General features: G+C 38.7%; 1 long non-coding RNA gene across 2 annotated transcripts in view; it reads right to left on the bottom strand.

Moving 5' to 3' along the window:
* LOC120388074 overlaps positions 1-9178 on the bottom strand; it is an 89870-nt gene extending 80692 nt beyond the window's left edge. For both annotated transcript variants that reach the window (XR_005590488.1, XR_005590489.1), the window contains exons 1-2: positions 9080-9178; positions 8231-8499 (exon numbers count right to left, since the gene is read on the bottom strand). This is a non-coding gene — a long non-coding RNA (uncharacterized LOC120388074). The remainder of the gene's footprint in view (positions 1-8230; positions 8500-9079) is intronic.
* Positions 9179-12890: the final 3712 nt, after the last annotated feature.

Here is a 12890-nt window from a genome sequence, read left to right on the forward strand (position 1 = left end):
ATATTCAACCCAAATCAAAAAGTTTCTGCATCTGAAAACTACAGCCTCTAGATAAACAGATGTGAACATATTTTTTGGCTCATGTTTTAAACCTCACAACATGTTGTGTACTAAGGTTTTGTTTACCCATATGGATTCAATATTTGTTACTGTCAATTTCTGAAAAACAAAATTAAAATGGCTCAGTTATATACTACTTACATAACAAATAAAAACATAAGCTAAAGGATTTTAGAAACGTCGAAAGTATATTATAAAAAAACCAGCAGAATACCAACACTAGGGAATATCTTTGTTAGGTACAGTTTTACTGGCTACATATCTTAGCTTCATTTTGTATTTATGAATATATTTTCAGTAGAAGGATAAATAGGTGAAAATAGTTCACTACCATATGATTTGTTTTATCCTTAGGCATCGCCTGGGGTTACTGATACAGCCCTGGCTCTCAGTACCGAAAAGTGAAATGTGCAACAATGAAAATTTTATTAAAACGTATGTTAACCCATTACAGTATGTTCATTTTCAATTCTTTGTAAGAAAGCATGATGTATCATTTTGTGTGTGTCATTTTTTTTTTTAAAAAAAGAGATGAGTCAAGTAGAGGAGCAAATTTAATGGGGGAATTTTATGGGAAACATTATACAAATGGCAGCGTGTGCAATTCCTATTATTAAAATAATTTGTCATTGTATGAAAAAATGGTATAAATTTCAAGAAAGAGTCTTCTTTAGTTATCTGCCCTTTTTTAATGACAGCGGCTTTTGTGCAGTAAAGACAGACATGATTTCAGGCAAAGCCCATTTCAGACCAGAATTTCTGAGAGCCCTATTAATGTTTCATGCTAATCAAGGAGAGTGGGAAATAGAGCTGACAGGTGCTTTCTACTCTGCTTATTCCTGTCTTACTACATTAGACATTACTAGCTAAAAAAGGACCTGTATGGTTCCTTTCCAGTGCATGTAGTGACAAGGGCAGGAATAAAATGGTTCTCATCTTAAGTTTACAGTTGTTTTCCTTATTGGTTCAACTGATGACATCCGTGGTTATATGGGTGCAATGATTATTAACAAAACTATTTTACCTCAAACTATGACCTCAACAGGACACTGACATTTTTGCCCACCACACTCCAAGAGCAGTGGCAGTTTCAGGAGACAAGGCAAAGTCCAGTTGGGATGCTTGTCTTAACAGTACATACTGTTTATCTTTCATAAACAACAGATAAAAATATGTAAATCACTCCAGAATTACTTTTTAAAATTACTAATGACAAGAAAAAACAAAAAATAAAGGCTTCGTGAAAGAGAGCAGAGTGTGTGTATGTTTTCTCAGTTAAAGAGTACACCAACTTCTGAGAACAAAATGGCTGCTGAGCCCTGCAGACAGATTGCTTTTTGAAATTTTACAGGTCCAGTAGACATAAAAACAAAATGTACCAGTTTCATAGCTACATACCACTAAGCTGCTTAAGAGTTGCTCTGTGATGGCAGCCATGGAAAAGGGGGTTGAATCCTCCATTGTAATTCATTGGTTATGCCTTGGGTACTGCAGCAAAGCAAATTAATTGAAGTCACCCTAGTTGTCCATAGCTTATACAGCAGCTATTTGTCATATTTAAATTGTAGTAAAAGTTTAAAATAAAAATAAAAAAGTTGGTGTATTAATAACTCAGAATAAAATTTGAAAACTTCTGCATCTCTTAAGCCTTATCTCTAGGAGAAAAGTTGCACTGATTTAACTAAACTGATTTTAAATCAATCTTGCTAAACTGGTGAAAACCCCTAATGTAGATACACTTAAACGGATTTAACTCTCACTTAATTCGGTTTAGCTTGTTAGTAAATTACCAAATTAAGCTAAACCAAATAAAACATGGTTTAAACTAGTTTAAGTGCATCTACATTAAGGATTTGCACCAGTTGAGCTAGATTGATTTAATTTTCTATCATATAATAATAATACCTAGCTCTTATCTGGAACTTTGCATCAAAAGATCTCAAAGTGCTGTACGAAAGAGGCAAGTATTAATATCCTCATTTTACAGATGGGGAAGCTAAGGCCTAAATTTATTAAGAGGACTTGAACTGTAAGATTAAAATAGTTTCCCCATTATAACTGGTGGAACTATGGCCAATTTTGTGTAAAACGAAAAGTGAGGATGCCACCACATTTTTCATCAAACAAATAACTCATATTTTTAGCTTTGTTTATTTTTTTTTAAATTACATTGATCTGTCTGCATGTAGAATGATAATCTATATTAACATATGCCAATACCCATGTAAATTGTCCCATTGTCTTAAAAGGGACCTCTTGGGTGAGTAAGGTGAGAAGGATGTGGCTCAAACACCAGAAGCTTTGTAGCCATATTGTCATTTATGCTGTACTATCCATTCTATATTTAAAAATCATTCCTCATTATGGCTGCTTTTTGCACATCTTTTGCACATCTGCTGAAACTATCTTTTTTAAAATGCATGTAGAGATGCTGTAAAATGTTACCTTCAGCTTTGTGTACTGTGAAGCTGCCATTTTCTAACAGCATCTATGCACACGGTACCTGTAGGTGGCATATGGTGCCTTTGGGAGAGGACAAAGTATTATTATATTGCACTTTCATATAACAAGAGTTATATAACAAAAATTCCCCACTCAGAAGCACAAGCCACAGAGCTATATACTGTACTACAAAGACGTAAAAACTATTAATTGTAACTGCAAATGAGAACTGAATCAGAGTTGGTTGCAAAAAAATTTCCATAGGGACACTTTCTTTTCTACACAACCATACAGGGCAGTGGCAACTCAACAAGATTCAACTCAGGAGCCTCCCTTTACATTCCTGCATCATGCAGAGGTGGGAAGAGGGTTTGCCACGTTCACTTATCCACTCTCCAAACCCCCCGGACACTCTCAGATTACTATTTGCCCTGTGGGCCCCTTCCTGCCCCAAACATCTTACTGCACTTGGGTGGCACAACTTTTGCAAGAGCTGTGCTGTCAGGAGCTCCCTCGACCTGCAGCTGCCCTGGAGGGTGGTTCCATGGGACAGAGGGCCAAGCTTGTTTAGTATATTGTTTGGTTTGGCCCACAAATTTGAGGGAGAGAGAATCCATCAGAGCTGGTATAACTCACCCTCCCCATTATATAACTCCCCTGGCCAGTTCATCTATTTTTGGCTTCCCTCCACTTGTGGAAGCAGAGGGTATCATGAGGCCCATAGACCCTACTCTCTAGAAAATGCTTATTATAATACACCATGAAAAAGTATATGCCGAGTATGGAAATCAACAGAAACTATATGTATTATAGATTAGCTTGTTTTAGTGTTGCAGGTACTCCAGAAGGTGGTTAACATGATCAAACAGCTTTTTCATAGTTCCCATGGCCTCTTTCTTTCCCTCAATGGAAAACAGTCTGAAGGAAGGGCCCCTTTATCTAGTGAACAGATCGAAACTCCAGAACTCACAGATGATTCCACTGCTGTAATTATTTTTTCCTTTATTTAACTAGTGGTGCTGAGAATCAAATTGTATTCTCTTTAAAGCACTGACATACTGTCTTAGAACTAAACATTACAAAAAAATCTGATTCACCCTAACATATTAGCTCTTAAAAATTTGTAAGGATGAAGCAGTAATTATGAAAAGTAATTCTATCTTTATTTCTGGTTTTTGGCATGTTCTGAACTTAGCTTTGTAAGACTTCATTCAAATCTTGGTGTCCATGCTAAGATAATAAATACCCATATTTCTTTCTTTCTTTCTAGAAAGAATGTGTGTGTATGTGTGCATGTGTTTTGAGAGGTATTTGTTTTCCTGGCATGGACACCGAGACTTGAATGAACGAATTCTTATAAAGCTCAACCCAGAGTATGCCAAAAAACACAAAAGGACTAAAGACCAAAAAACTAAAGATATAACTACTTTTCATTTAGAGACTTCAGGTCAGATCCTGTAAGGTGTTGTGTAACAACTAGGATGTGATAAGTGCCCTGAACTTCCAGCTAGAAGTAACAGTTATTGCTTCCATCACAACAAAATGAAACGTAAGTTCCATCAACTTTTACCAATAGAAGGAATGTTTCCATCAAGTATGCTAACTCCATATTCTGCAGTTCACAGCTATGAAAACTGGACATCATATTCCAAAACTAAATAGCTGCAAGCCTCATATTTTAGATTACGCCAAATCATGGAGTCGGTGCACAGCCTGAAGGTCAGATTCTGATTTCAGTTACACCAGTGTAAATTGGGAGCAATACCATTGATTTACTCCAGATTTACATCAATATATCTGAGAGAAGAATCTGGGCTAGGGGAAATAGGTTTTGCATGGGGGGTTCCATCTGGGTTGGAGGGGAAGGCATAAGTCTGTGGAATGCTGAGACAACCATTCCATAGACGCTACTTCAGCCACAGAATTGTGTTCCAAGCTGCTCTGTAGGGAGAGATCTCTTGTGCAGGATCCCTGTCATTTGACACCCAACCCACGGCAGAACTACATTTCTACTACATTCTTTGTCCATTATTATAATTTATTTTTCTACTCCAGTATTGCCTAGAGGCCTCATCCAAGATTGGAGGCCCATTGTGTTAAGTGCTATACCTATAGTAAGACATAGGATCTGCCTGAAGAGCTTGTGATCTAAACAGACAAAGGGTGAGATGGAAAACAGAGATACAGAGAAGTGAAACAACTTGCCCAAGTTCATACAGCTGGTCAGTGTCAGGGCTGGAAATAAAACACCCCTTCTGAGTCCCATTCTTCTGCCCTATCTACAATAGCAGATGGCCATAGAGAAACAGGCTAGTGTCAGATTAAACCAAACAAGAAGCTAAGGAATTCTATCTATGGCAGTGAACTCTGTGTAACACTTTAAATTTAAATTAACAGGACCAAACTCTCCTCTCATTTATACCAGTGAAGCTCTATTGACTTCAGTGGAGCTAGCTTTGCTGTAACTGAGAGAAGAATTTGGCCCAGCATCTGTAATAAATCATTAATGAGCATGTAGTAAGATAAGTTTTAATGATTAATTAACAACGTATTTTTTGGCAAAAAGTATTCTTAACATGCCCTAATGTATCAAGTGATAATTACAATATTAAAAGCCCACTGATTAAAGCAATTAATTATATGCTTAATTTATTTACTAATTAAGCTTTAATATATGTATAGTTAAGTAATCACTAATGAGTATTTTACATTGGCTAAACAGGACTGGCATAAATTTCATGGGAAACACTATAAAATGATTCTTCCACTGATTATATGAAAAATTCAACCTTCTTTGTTGTTTTTAAAGTGCATTACTTGCCCCTACATTTTCTTCTATTCTTTGAACAGGATATTGATTACAAATGAAGTTTTCTAGACAGCATTAAAGGATGATTTTTTCAAATGATATAACACAATATGGTCTCCAATATTTGCAGTCATGTTTGCATAAAAGCAATGGTCCTCCTGCACTTTAAGCTAAATTCTGCAGTTCTTACTCAGTTTATATTCAGATTCTACACAGGCAGAACTCCCACTGATGTCAGTGGGAGTTGGCCTGAGAAAGGACCTCGGGTTTTGGTTCTTTATTTGCAGCTGGCACTTTTGGCTACCCATTGGGGCTGTGTTGTAATATCATATCCTTCTCTTAGTTCAAATATCTCTTTCAGATGGGCAATAATGTTTTGATGAGTGTGACAGGGATGGATATTTCATTAGTAAATGAGATGTAGAGTCCTTGAATTACAGAAGGTTTTATTGACACCGGTCATGGCCTTGAGCATCTTATCTCCTTATATGGACAAAACTCCAGTTAATGGGAGTTTTACCAGAGTGGGGCACAGAGGATTAGGACCACCTTTTTTGGCATACATGGCTCACATAGGCCCAAATCCGGAAGTCCTTATTCAGGAAAACTCCTATTGATTTTTGATAGTTTGCCTGAATAACGACTGAGCTCCCTGACATCCCTGACTCTGGCATGGAGTGTGCCAAGGTGAAGAACACAAGATTCTAGGACAAGCACAGTCCTTCCTTTTCTAGCCCTCTCACAACCCCTTTGAGTCTCATATTACTCTAACGGGGAAGGAATAAGTGGGGCCATAATCCAGTCCCCACCCCAGTTCATCTGAGCAGGCCTGTTGCACCACTGGGAACAGGTTGCGTTATTCTATTACATTGTACATCTTAGGGTTTGTTCTGGCCTCCCTCACTCTCTCTTGGTATTTATATGGAATATAAACATGGAATTTTTATGAAGACTCTGAGCAGCTCCCAAACACCTAAAAACAAAAATAGCAATAACATACTGTAAATCATTTGTGAGAGGAAGCTCCGTACTGTAAAGAGGGTTATGTGCATGTTTACTCCTCCCTCCTCCTCCTCCAAACCATTAAGGAGCAAGTGAGCAAGCTGCCTCATGCACTGCTTTTTGTCGATACCGCTGACACCTGTGAGGGTCCCAGGACTAGCTATCCAGTCCAAACTTTTTGGAGTCTAGAAGTAAGGAGATAAAGTGAGATCTGAGTGGGAAGGTCTCTCTCCTATTTTACCTTATTTTTTGCTCACCAGTCCCAAGTCTGGGTGTATCTCCAGGGCATCCCAGGGTTGAAACCTCAGGACCTGCCCCCTTAACTTTCCCCACACCTGTGGCTATATCATCTGACCTCTCTACTTTCTATCTCTAGTGTGTATGTATGGAATTAAATGAATGCACTGAGGTAGCCTAATTAAATGGGTCATCAGGGGTCTGGGATACATGTAAACTGGCCAAAGTGCACTCTTCCTGTGCATTGGAGAAATGGGAGATGGAATGGTCTTGATGAAGAACAAGCTCTTCATGAACTGTCTGTGCTCTATGTAGCAAGCTGCCACTAGATCCAGAACTGAGAGTAATGGCAAATGAACACAAGGGCTCAAACTCAAACAGTGTATAACCCTGTCCTATATGGATTGTATCTATTTCTGACTGATACATAAGGGATCTGACTTTTCATTGTACGTTAGTAACAATTCTGTAGCTTCTCATGCTGCTGCAATTGATGCAGCGGGTGTTGATTTAGCAGGTCTAGTGACGACCCACTAAATCAAAGACAGAACACTCTCTGGTTGACTCTGGTACTCCACCTCTACAAAAAGAGTAAGGTAAGTCAATGGGAGAGTGTCTCCCATCGATGCACCATGATGTAGACACCGCAGTAAGTCAACCTAAGCTACATCGACATTACTCACATAACTGGAGTAGCGTAACTTAGGTTGACTTACTGCGGTAGTGTAGACAAGGCCTAAGAGTGAGATAAAGTACATAGTTGTTATTTTAACATGCAGTTAGCTAAATATCCCCACAAAGGAATTGATCCAATGATAAGCTGAATGGCTTCAACTCCTATTGAAGTTAGCAGGAATTGTGGGCACTCAGCACTGCCAGAGATTGAAGCTTGAGATACTGAATAATGTAAGGAGACTTCTCAGAACTAGAGATGGGTCCAGATCAGCATGTCAGATATGAAAAATCCTGATTTTTGGAGTATTTGAAATCCAGATGCAGATCCAGATCTGAATTTTGTAGCTTGAACCCATGTCTACTTAGAATAATGGGATAAAATACTATTATTTTATTGCTCTTTCTGAACACTGAAGGTGCAATCCCACAAAGGCCTAGTGAGCACCCTCAACTACCATTGACTACTAAAGGAGTCTGGCTTGATTAAAGTGTGCAAAGACTGCAGGGTTGAATCCTAGCTGAGATACCACATTTTCCCTAGAGTTATAGAAGGAAATGACTGTAGTCCAGACTGACCCTTCTTGTGGTAAAACCTGTTGAAGGACGGTAAGAGGGGGAAAATTCCATAAGGAAAATTTCTCCCTAATTGCTCCATCCAGGGACAGAGGCCTCTTCCCTCCCTGCATAATGGGCTGAGGGTTCAATCCACAAAGCTGGAGCATATCAGGGATCTGTGAGGATTCTGGGTATGAATGAGCTAAGCTCCTTATCCTCCCCTCAAGAGCATGCAAAGACTCTAAGTTAGTGCCTAAACTCACCCCCTTTCTGGGGTTTGGCTTGATTCGTAACTCAAAAACAAAAACAAACAAACAAACAAAAACCACAGCATGCTGCAAAAACCTCAGCCTGATATTCCTCCTTGAGCTTGTCTGCCCCTTGCTCCCTAATTTCCTCTTCCCAAGGAGCCACTCCCACCCCCCAGGGGAATTGACAAGCTCTACCTACCTCAATGAGTCTGTGGAACTTCTGCAGCTTCATAAAGGGCTTTTACATCTGCTAACAGGATGGGGGAAAATAAAAGACCCACTACAAGGAAAATCCCCAAGAAACCCCATGCTGAGGTCCTTGGTCTCAATCTTCTCATCCCATTCCTAGATAGCATGGATCCCGTGGTGGTTCCACACTTCAGAGCATCTCAGTGGAACAGGTCAGACAGCTCTCAGGTGGTGTGTTACCTTTTCCAGATAAACTTTGCTGGATTGGCAGTGGTATAACTGTTGGGAATTAAAAAAAAAACAAACCTTACATTAGAGAACACACTAGTATGTACGGTAAATGTTACTCTCGATCGTTTTTTTTTAAAATTGAATTTTCAGTGCAGACCATTTAAAACACACAATGCTCAAACTGAAACTGGGTGCCGGTGAGAAAAATTATACTGAACAAAATATGTTAAAAATATTGAGCCAAATCTTGAAGTCTCTACTTAATTTTTTCACTCAGACAAGCCTCCTTTTGACTTCAGAGTGAGATTTTCCTCAGTAAGGAGTGAGTAAGTACTAAGTAAGGACTATAGGATTTGGAGCATAGAAAACTGAAGGTTAAACTATAGGCATCTTCCAAAGGCTGTTGAGCTTATCAGGCCCAAAGAACTTCTGGTTCTTTCATCCTGCCGCCCCACAAGGAGAACTAAGTGTAATGTTGCTGGCAACATTTTGCTCTCTGACCTGCACAGCCTATTAAGCTGTTGTGAATTCTCAGTGATAGTGGGAGTCCTGTGCATAGGATGAATTGCAGTGTGGATAAGGGGCCAAACTTTGGTGGCCAAGTATGCATTGACATATACCAACAAACCTGCAGGAAGACCATAGGATGGAAGTTTCCTCCCTGATTCTGGATACCAACTCAATACCCACAGGGAGGCTATTCTTCCAATGACTTCCACAACAGAAGTCATGGAGTGGCATTGTATTCTAGAGTGGGTTCTAGGGCTCAGAATGTAGTTCTGTTTGTGCTCCCTGACCTCACAACAGGAACTACTCACCAGTCATGTAGAGAATAATGCACAACCAATAGGAATGATCAATGTAGGGACAGGCTGTTGACATTCAGAAGATGGGCATATAGTAACACTGCTTTATCTGGGTATGTGTGTGCCTGTTTCGGAGACCGTTATTCAGAGAGATAATATCTGGCCAAAGAAATCTGCAGTGGGGGTAGGAAATAAAGTTTGTTTGAATTATTTGCTTCATTTTCACAATTGATCTTTCATGGTACAAAAGATCAGTTTTATTATTATTCCCCTTTTTGCTATGTGTTCTGCAAACATATAGCACAAACTCCTGGCCTCATTGGAATCCATGGCAAACTTCCCATTGACTTCAATGGGGCCAGGACTTCAGTCATACTATGAGAAAGTCCTTGTCCAACAGAGCTTACAATTGAAATAGGAAAGACAAAGAAATGGGGTACGAGGGGAAACAGAGGCACAAGGCAGTGAAGTGACATGCTAAAGTCAGTGGCAGAGCCAGAAATAAAACCCGGGGCCTCTGACTCCCAGACCAGTGCCCTCTCCTCTAGGACACACTGCATTCTAACATGACGTCTATGAACTCTGAGTCAAAAAAAATCAACCCTAGAGATAACTGCATTGTCTTCAAGTAAAAAGTTATGGTTCACCTGGGATGAAGCTGGCCCTAGCATGCGTATTATTTAACTGTGCTATAAATGCTTTAAAATACGTTGCCCCCAAGGTATCAGAACAACGGCATGTTGGTATTGGAAGTCATCACTAATGCTCAGATAGCAACACTATTTCATTCATTTCCTGAAAACAGACGTTTGTTGATATGTTACTGTAGACTCTTTTAGTTTGTCTCATCCTGAAGATACTCAGGGAGCATGGGTCAGTCATTCCGTTTATAATCCAAATAGATGTGTCTTTCCTAAACAGCTCTATTGTCTTTCTGCCTTCTATTTTGGTAACTAAGTAGCATCATAAATATTGGATTATGAAAGCCAGAGATCTTGAAGACCAGAAGCTACACTTAACATGTTATTTCCACATCATTTTTTTCTCTAGTTTTAACTGCAGCTGTCAGTAGTTCATAAGGGAATGTTTTAATGTTTAAGTTTTCACTGATTTAATAATTTTATTTATTAGCTGCTAATGGAAGAATTTAAAGGCTTTATGTTCATATCCAGCATTTTTATTGCCAGGTTGATTTAAATACATTAGCTAAACAGCCTCTTGTTTACTTCTTATATAAAAAGGCAACATTGTAAGCAACCAAATATTTTACTTATATTGACTGATTTACCAGCTGTTATTGGCTTCAGAAAGGGTCAGTGCCAGCACTCTTTTCCCAAAGGCAAGACAGTCATTCTCTCTTTCAGCAGAGGCAGACGTTTTTTTTCCCTGCCAATTTCCCCACTGATCTTGTGCAGGAAAGCGTGCTTGTCAACGAAAATGTCAACCAAGTTTAAAAAGAATAGTCTGAGTAAAACTAAAAAGTAAATTATTTAAGTAGAGTTGTAGTTGAAACTTGAAAGAATTCTGTTTGGTGGTTTTCTTTACATCATTCTGCCAATGGAGGAAGAACTCTGAATTTCTAACTAGTGAGGCTCTGTCATAACTAGGGCTGACAGTTCACATTGAAAATTCTGTTTTCTTCTTTCCCAGGAAAGCAAGTCAAAGTTAAACCAACAAACTATTGTTGGCAAGTACCTTACCTTTGTTTTCTGCTCTTTTATAAATTGGCCATTTGGGTTTTTTAGGTTGCTTGTAAATGGGTTTCTAGAATTTAGGACTTCAGTTTAGCACTCTGTATTATGTCATTTTAAAAACAGTAGGTGTCCTTTACAGAGTCGCTGGGTTTGAAGCAAGTAGGTTTCTGAGCCAAATGCTTACAGACAATGATAAATAGAGGGAAAAACACTGTAGTTTATTGATCAGTAAATGTAGACTTCAGAAACCTAAATAACCTGACCCCCTAATGCTTAGGTATGAGCTGACCCAAGATGATTATATTAACACTCCCCTGCTCTGTTGGGTCTATGGCCTTGCAACACACTGAATTTCATGTAATTTGCTTATTGGCATTTTTGCATGCAGGATTTCACTGAAATTCATTAGAAATCCAGACCCTTGCAAACTAGAGTTATAATGTATCAAAAGATTACTAATTTACTGTATCACTATTTATTATAGCATTCTGTGTATGCAGAGCTACATGTCCATACATCTTTTTTTACATATCTATATATACATAACCCCTATTCTCCTACTAATTGACTTATCAGTATATACTACAGGATATGCATGACCAGTTCATTAAGGTTAATTTGTTCGAAAATATTAGAAGCATTAATTTCTGGCTCATAGCTAATGGCTGCTTCAAGCCAGTGTCTTGTTTCATCATTAGTGTCAGCTAGATTATAATTCACACCCAACTGTTTTTACACTATCTAATAGAATCAATTGATGCAATGGTTGACAAGATGCTGTTTTGCATTTTGTCATCTCACTAATGCACATGGCTTAAAGGCATTGGCATCCATAATGTGGGGCAGTTTTCGTATGAGGCACGGAATAGGCTGAAGCTGCAAGGGCCATTTTCATAAAATATTAATGAAATTGAAAAATACACTGGGGTTGAAGGCTTGTCTGCTAAATGTAAGGTAAAATCTATTCTGTTCTGCTTTCTGATGACTGTAATTAGCAGCCCTAATTAAAAATTCAAACCTTGTGTATATTTGAAAGCATGAATCTTAGCTCTCATAGTGTTTATTTCCTTTACAAAGTATTTTATTTTACAGCACTAATTGAACAGGATCCTTCCTAGTCTGACAGCCACAGCTGGCTAGAGCCAGTTTATGTATCCAGTCTCTCTAGACTACTTCCTTTTGTAAGCAATAAAACATCTTTAAAAACATGTATATGCTCTCTATGAGCCATTAACTCTGTGTCATCCAGTGCAAGGCTGGCCAGCCACACATGCATTGTTGTTTCCTTCACTTAAAAGTGACCTCTTTGAAAAGGCAGCTTTTTCCCCCCCAGATCGTCAATATTTAATGTGGATTTACTTACATTAAATGACCACCTTTCTTAAGAAGACTTGGCCCAATGCTGCCATTATTTATGAACAGCATATGCTGTGCAAAAAAATGGAAAGACTCATCCGTGAACACCCATTAGTTCTGGTAGAAAAATCTACTTTTTATCATCACTTTGTGCAGTTATTCTGAAATTTGTGGTCAAGACGCTGGAGCCTCGCTAGGGAATGCGTGACGGCAACCCAAGTCCAAATTGATTGTAATCACATTACTTTGTGAAAGCCAAAGCACAGTATAAGATACAGGCCACCAGAGTATAATACAACAATTGTAATGTGAATGGGTTAAGTTTTACTGCTGTAGTTCCTATTTTCATTGTTGCCACGAGAAAGGATCTGCACTATATCATTTACTGTTTTCCTTTCCATCTTTGTGCAAGAAGAAGATACTGGAATTTTAATACCCAGTTTAATCTCCAAAAATGAGGGCTACTTCAGCCTAGTTCCCCCCCCCCCGCAATATCCTCCATTTTTTGATTGGGTGATCCTTCTACCTCTTCATCACAGATTGCTCAGGCCATAACGAGTGGGGAGAAGGTGAATTGAAAATA

This window comes from Mauremys reevesii, linkage group 1 (genome assembly GCF_016161935.1).
Source record: "Mauremys reevesii isolate NIE-2019 linkage group 1, ASM1616193v1, whole genome shotgun sequence".
Lineage (NCBI taxonomy): Eukaryota > Metazoa > Chordata > Testudines > Geoemydidae > Mauremys > Mauremys reevesii.